General features: G+C 39.4%; 1 pseudogene; it reads left to right on the top strand.

Annotated features, from left to right (window-relative positions):
- The window catches only part of LOC107697120 (XK-related protein 5-like), an 8907-nt pseudogene extending 1294 nt beyond the window's left edge, over positions 1-7613 (top strand).
- The last annotated feature ends 580 nt before the right edge of the window (positions 7614-8193 follow it).

The following is an 8193-nucleotide window of genomic DNA, read 5'->3' on the forward strand; positions in this document are numbered from 1 at the left end:
ATATGGGAAACACTGGACACTGCTATAAGTCACATGGCCATAATGTAAGTGATGACAAAAATAAATAAAAGAGTTCACTCATATTACACAGCCTGCTGCACACGAGCGACGACATTGTGGAGGCTATTGTCGGACCCACACACACATTTCATGAGGAAAGTTATCGTGCACGTTATAATCAGCCCAGAAGTTTCGTCTGAATTGCATATGTTTCTACTTTCACATCCAAATGACTTGCACTTATGAATATGATAACGTTCCGGCATCAATTCTAGTAGGAAGAGATCACTTGAAAATTGTCACTTGAAAATTGTCAGGGATTCAGCATTCCGGATGGGGGTGGGAAGATCATTACTCCAGCACGGAACAGCGAATGAAAATGTTCTGGGAAGTGATTTTATGCCTCTCTGTGATTGTACCACGAGGCATCGCTCACTTGTAGATCTCAGCCGCAACCGGTAGCCATTGCAGGGAGATAAAGAGAGGTGTGATGTGGGCCCGTTTTGGCTCGTTGTCATGCTGCTGCATTCTGAATCATTTGAAGAGGTTTGATTGTGCATGATGGAAGTCCAGAGGAGCACTGCAGTAGTCCAGCCTAGAAATGACAAGGGCCTGGACAAGAAGTTGGGCAGCATGCTCCGTTAGGAAGGGCCTGATATTTCTGATGTTGTGCAATGCAAACCTGCAAGATCGAGCGGTCTTTGCAATGTGGTCTTTGAAGGTCAGCTGGTCATTGCAGGGAGATAAAGAGAGGTGTGATGTGGGCCCGTTTTGGCTCGTTGTCATGCTGCTGCATTCTGAATCATTTGAAGAGGTTTGATTGTGCATGATGGAAGTCCAGAGGAGCACTGCAGTAGTCCAGCCTAGAAATGACAAGGGCCTGGACAAGAAGTTGTGCAGCATGCTCCGTTAGGAAGGGCCTGATCTTTCTGATGTTGTGCAGTGCAAACCTGCAAGATCGAGTGGTTTTTGCAATGTGGTCTTTGAAAGTCATCTGGTCATCAAAACTTGTTGTAGCTGGATGGTGAAATCATGCTGTAGAGTCTGAGAGGCAGGGAAGACGAGAAGCTCAGTCTTTGCCAGGTTGAGCTGTAGGTGATGTTCTTTCATCCATGCCGAGATGTTCACCAGGCAGCCTGGGATTCGTGCAGCTATCGTTGGATCATCTGTTTGAAATGAAAGATAGAGCTGTGTGTCATCAGCATAGGAATGGTAGGACAAACCATGTGCCTATATGATGGATCCCAGTGATGTAGTGTATATGGAGAAGAGAAGGGGTCCAAGAACTGATCCCTGAGGAACCCCAGTGGCCAGTTGATGTGATTTGGAACCCTCTCCTCCCCAAGCCACCCTGAAGGACCTACCTTTGAGATAGGATTCAAACCAGCGAAGTGGAATCCCTGTGATGCCCAGTGATGAGAGGGTGATGAACAGAAGGATCTGATGATTCGCAGTGTCAAAAGCTGCAGATAGATCCAGCAAAATGTTATAATTATAATTTAATCTGGAAAATATTTACACATTGGGTGTTTTATTTCCTATCCACTATTAGAGTATTGTTAGTTGTATAAACCTGAACAGAAACTTAAAAGGTATTTGAAATGCACTTTTCAAAATAAATATTGTTCCAAAGCAGGTTTAGAGATTTAGAGATCATTGAAAACATATGATCTAGCAACGCTTTACTGTCAGAAATGACAGATTACAGAATTGTTTTCATCATATAACATTTTAACCTGGATTTACTGTGATATAATCTCATCCCATTTGACTGCTCTTTTGTTATGTCAAATATTGTAGAGATAATCTCATACAACACAAAAACATACTGAAGTACACAGATGGAGTTTGATGATGACACATGTTTTCTGTGTTGTTCATCAGTGGTCTGCTGTGTGGGCTTCTACCTGTGGCAGGAGGAGCTGTGTTTGGCCGGACTGACCTTTGCCTTCTTGTTGCCAGGGTCACTGGTGCAGGTGTTGAGTTTCAGGTGGTACAGGGCCGACGGAGATAAACGGACATGCTACAATTTCATCATACACACACTTCACCTGGGCATCTTCAAAAGGTGTGTGTGTGTTTGTGCATCTGTTTAAAGAAATAATTCCGTCAGAAATTACAATTCTGTTTATTTACTCCAGGGGTTTCCAAAATCTTTTTCACTGCCGAAACTTTTAGATATAAAATATTTACCCCCTGAGAATTTAAGTTGATCAATAATTTAATGATACATACGCATGTTCACAGATCTCTGATGTTGGTTAATGGTTACATGACATGCTAGTAAACAGATAATGGAAAAAGAAAAATTTGCTGAAAATGCACTCACCCCAGACCATTAAGAGATGAAGATGAGTTTGTTTTTTTCATAGAAACAGATTTACATAAATGTAGCATTACATCACATGCTCACCAATGGATGCTCTGCAGTGAATGGGTGCCGTCAGAATGAGAGTCCAAACATCTGATAAAAACATCACAATAATCCACAAGCAATCCACACCACTCCAGTCCATCAATTAATGCCTTGTGAAGTGAAAAGCTGCATGTTTGTAAGAAAGAAATCCATCATTAAGGTGTTTTTATCTTCAAACAGTTGCTTTCTCTATTCATAATATTGCTTTCTTCAGTGGAAAAACTCATCTTGTCTGAACCAGGAGAGAAATATTCACAGATCAAGCACTGTTTACAAGTGAAAACAGTCCAAAACAGTTTCTAAAAAATATGTCAGTGGATTTTGATGTGAGAGGACAACAGGTGATGGACTTTTACACTGGAGGAAGCATTATAATGGATTATGGACTCGTATTCTGGTCCAGAAGTGACAGTTTTAAGTTAAAATTCCTTGATGATGGATTTGTTTTTTAGAAACATGCAGCTTTTCACTTCACAAGACGTTAACTGATGGACTGCAGTTGTGTGGATTACTTGTGGATTATTGTGATGTTTTTATCAGCTGTTTGGACTCTCATTCTGACGGCACCCATTCACTGCAGAGCATCCTTTGGAGAGCAAGTGATGAAATGCTACATTTCTCCAAATCTGCTCCAATGAAGAAACAAACTCATCTACATCTTGAATGACTGGAGGGTAAGTAAATATTCAGCTGATTTTCAGTTTTGGGTGAACTATTCCTTTAACTTTTAATCAGCTCACAAATCTTCTGCAGTTCTCTCACAAATTCTATCGCATGAGTTTCATTGTAATGTGTGTGTTGTGTGTTAGGTTTTGGGACTGCAGTGTGTGTGAATGGACATCTCAGGGCTCTTCGCAGTCGCATGCGCAGGAGGTGATGCAGAATGCAGACCTGTCTGCTTTGCGTCTGCTGGAGGTTTTGCTGATGACTCTACCACAGACACTCCTGCAGACGTATGCTCTCACCATTACCGACTACGGACTCTCATCTCCAGGTCAGTCTTGAGATAGAAACCTGTTTGAAAACAGTCATTGTTTATGCAATTCCATTTGGTGATGGAAATGGTTCATAAATTTATACTGCAGAACATTGATGCTGTAGATAAAAACTTTGCACTTTTCATGTATGTGTTTTTGCAGTTGCTCTGTGTGATGGTGTGTGTTTGCTGTCGCTGTCCTGGGCGCTGGTGCTCTACAGCCGGGCCTGTTGTTTGATCCGTCCCGGGCATTTGCAAATGCCACCGGCGGCACTCCTGTGTCAGCTGCTGTGGAGAATGGGCATGTTAGCCGCCCGCTTCACCAGCCTCGCCCTGTTCACCCGCACCTTCGGCTGCTGGGTCATTGGGGTCATAGGTGAGTCTGAGCCACATCAACTCCAGGAGAATTAAGATTTTAGATGTGCATGCTCAGGTTTTGTTTGTAAATTACCAATAGTTAGAGTTAGAGTTATACTTTATTGTCATTTACAGGAAATTTGTCTTTGACTCAAACGCTGCAGTAGTACATAACCACCACACACAATAACAACAACAACATTATTAAGAAAAAAAAAGAATTGTTAAGAAAAAAGACATTTATAATGTTACAAAAGATTTCAGATAAATGCTGTATAATTTGAACTTCCTATTCATCCCAGAATCTTCAAAAAAAAAAAAAAAGATGTATCACGGTTTCCACAAAATATTAAGCAGCAAAACTGTTTTCAACATTGATAATAATAAGAAATTTTTCATGAGCACCAAATTCAGCTTTGCCATCACAGGAATAAATTACATTTTAAAATATAATGAAATAAAAAAAGTTATTTTTAACTGTAAAAATGCTTCACGATATTAATGTTTTTGCTGTATTTGTGATCAAATAAATGCAGCCTTGATGAGCAAAAGAGACTTACCGACCCCAAACCTTTGAACAGTAGTGTATGATTTCATGCTGAAATCAAAAGGAAAAAAATTGCACCAAAAATTTTGCACTAAAAATATATATATATAAAAAAAACAAGCATTTTGCAAAAATTAAATGAAGTCTAAATTTCTTTTCTTTCTTTTTTTTTTTGCATTGTGACATTTTTTTACTGACTATTAAGTGCAATTTTCTCAAAAATATACAACCTGTGAACAGCTTCTATAGCATAATGTTCTATAGCATAATGTTAGTTGACAGTTGACACACACAATAATAATAATATTATGGCCTCATCTCTCAGTTTGTATAAAATATGTCTTTTAATCATTGTGTGTCTCATTTTCTCCCAGCGTCTCATTGGTTGATGGCTGCGCTGTGGTTGGTCTCGCAGCAGACTGACATATATGTGGGTCAGTGGTCATGGCGCGTGTTTAACATCATTCTGGGAGGCGTGCATCTGTTGCTGTTTCTCAATGTGAAGAACGGCCCGTCCCGCTTCCGGATGGCGGGATTCTACACGGTACAAACACACACAATCTCCTGTCTTTATGACAGCATATATTTGCAGAATATCTTTGCTTATAATGTTTAGGTCTGTATCATTTACTGTTTTTCTAGACTGTTTACACCGTTAAAAACACTTTGTCATTTTCTTATATAGCCTATATAACTTTTTGCAGAATATGAATATGCACAATATATATCAGAATATGGATTTAAAGGAATAGTTCATGCAAAATGTGATGGAGCTGTTCTTTTAAGCGATCGAGTGAAAGCTGCGTTGTTTCTCTGCTGTGTAGGTGATGCTGCTGGAAAATGCTACACTGCTATTGGCTGCATCTGACATCCTGACTGATGCATCATGGGATAGGCTGACTGTCCCCACTGCTGTGCTGTGCAGCTTTCTGCTCGGTGAGAGTTTGTGTGTGTGAGTGCATTATAGGAAGGAAGACAGATCTCGATTAGAAAGGTGTCAAATTATGAGAAATAATGAGACACCCATTAAAGCAATGAAACGGTTTTGTATTTTTATACCCATTAATGGTTAAAGTGTAGTTTTCATTTTTTTGCTTTGGGTTCATTTGCATAGAAATTAAATATGTTGAGGGGAAAATACTTTAATTTAATAAAAAAAAAAAAACTTGGTTAACTTGGTAAATCTTTATGTGTGTAAAATAACCGGTATGATGCGAAAGTAAAAAATGCTCTTTGATATTAATACATTGGTATGACCTTTCAGAAATCATTCTAATATGCTGATTTGTTGAATGTTGAAAACAGCTTTTCTGCCTAATATTTTTGTGGAAACTGATGCTTTTTTTTTTTTTTTTTGATTCTTTGATAAATACAAAGTTTAAAAGAACAGCATTTATTTGAAATAGAAGTCATTTGTAACATTATAAATATCTTTTTAATTTGATCAAATTAATGTGTCCTTGTGTTCTTAAAAAAAAACTGAAAGACCCCAAACTTCGTAGTGTTTATATAAACATATATAACATGCACTTTTAGCATTATTACCCACTCGCTAAATGTTTTTTGTTATGCAGTTGTTTGGATCTATTCAGCAAGACCTTTGAAACTATATTACATAAAAATATTCCTGTCTCTGAAAGATTCACGAAAATTATAAGTAGTTTCACTGCAGTAAAATAAATGGATGAAAACATAAAATTATTATGTAATTAAAATGACAACAATTATTAAATTATAATAATGCTTATATATATTATAATAATTATTATTAAAAAATTTTTTTTTTTTAAATTAATTACACAGGCAATTCTTGAAAATGCTGATCCAAGTGATTGATTTCTAAACATGTGCACTTAAAATACAAATTTGGTTGCTATAGATGCATAACTTCCCTCCTCCAGTAACATTTGCATTTGAGCTTTTTCAGTTAAATTAAATGAATTGCTCTCTATCTCTCTCAGGTTTGACGTCCCTGATGTTGTACTATCGTTTCCTGCATCCCAAACCTACTGAAATCTCTCTGGGTTTAGGTCAGCGTGCGCACATGGGTCGTGAATGTCTTCAGCAGGGCGATTCGTCCTTTTCTCTGGGGGACAAAAGTCTTCCTCCGGCCCCTCTTCCCATCCTCTTCCCGTCCTCTCATCCTTCCCTCTCCCTCTCTGGGATTCCCAGCTCTCTGCTGGAGCATCCCGGGAGCTGCGCGTGAAGCCGGACGGAGAGTGTCGCCACCATCACTGGCTGCTCATCCGTCTCGCCCTGAAAACCGGTGACCCGGTTAAGATCAACAGGGCGTATGGGGCGGGTGGCGTGTCTGGGATACTGGTGGTGGATTGGAAGGGAGAGATCATAGAGGACGGGTGCGTGTCCACCTCGAAAAGCCGGGACAATACGATGGTGCCGCTGTCCGACGGTAGGGACGAGTTTGAGAGCGTGAGTGAAGCCAGAGAGGAAGACGAAGCGGATGACAGTCTCGAAATGGAGAGCCCATTAGAGTCGCCTGAGTCCGAGTGCAAGCGGAGCTCGCCGGAGGGAAAATCTGTTTTTGGGGAAAGTCCTGAGCCCAATTATTGCCCCACTGAATCCAGCTCCACTTTATACTTCAGTGCCGACCCACAATCCCCCAGCAGCTCCAGTAACCCGCGTCTGGACCGCGAGACGTCCTTCGGTTTCGGCTCTGGAACCGGCCTGGAAACTCTGGACGAGTTGAGTCCCATTTCCACAGACGGCGGGCTGCACAGGGATCTCGCCCGCGGGCTTCTGGAACGAGCGGGACCCTGCTACACATCTGCGCCCAGACTGAATGGACAAGGGCTTCCGGAGGGTTCTGGAACACACCTCAGAGGCCCCCACAGGCAGGTAGTTCTGTCCCACAGGGGTCCGGAAGAGGACGGCGGGTTTTTAACAGCAAATGAACTGCAGCTTTAAATGGCATTCACACCGACGGCGGTTTCCAGCGTGAACGTTTCCAGACAATATAAGCAGCACTGTTGCAATGTGGGCGTGTCTTTAATGTCATGCAAATGAGCTTCAATGGCAGCTATCAATGAGATTGAAGATGATCCATGTGAAGCAAGATGGAGAAGCAGTTAATGGTGTTGTGAGCATTTCACTGTGTTATGTAATTTGTCTTTGCCCATATTCAGGGATGTAATTTAAAAAAAATAATTTGTGGAAAACTTTGTCAGAAATTGTCGGCAATGAGTTTCATTCATGCAAAAATACTTATTCATCTTGTTCATAATGTGATGCAATTTCAAGACTGCTTCCCTTCCAGAATGTGAATTTTAGTGGCAGCAAAACACATTATGCACACACACGCACACACATATATATATATATATAATACACTACTCTTCAAAAGTTTGGGGTTGGTAGATTTTCTTTTCTGAAACAATTCTCTTCTGCTCACAATTTATTTGATCAAAAATACAGTAAAAACAGTAATATTGTGAAATATTATTACAGTTTATTTATTTATAATATCTTGTAAAATGTTATTTATTCCTGTGATGTAAAGCTGAATTTTCAGCATCATTACTCCAGTCTTCAGTGTCACATGATCCTTCAGAAATCATAATAATATGCTGATTTGCTGCTCGAGAAACATTTCTGATTATTATCAATGTTGAAAACAGTGCTTTACTTTTTTTTTTGTTTTTTTTTGTGGAAACTGTGATACATTTTTCAGGATTCTTTGATGAATAGAAAGTTAAAAAGAAAAGCATTTATTTAAAATAGAAATATTTGTAACATTATAAAAGTCTTTACTGTCACTTTTGATCAATTTAATTGTCGTGCTGAATAACAGTATACTTTGTACTGACTCCAAAATCATACTGACTCCAAACTTTGATATATATATATATATATATATATATATATATATATATATATATA

The sequence above is a fragment of the Sinocyclocheilus anshuiensis genome, unplaced genomic scaffold, assembly GCF_001515605.1.
Source record: "Sinocyclocheilus anshuiensis isolate Anshui unplaced genomic scaffold, SAMN03320099.WGS_v1.1 scaffold38, whole genome shotgun sequence".
Classification (NCBI taxonomy): domain Eukaryota; kingdom Metazoa; phylum Chordata; class Actinopteri; order Cypriniformes; family Cyprinidae; genus Sinocyclocheilus; species Sinocyclocheilus anshuiensis.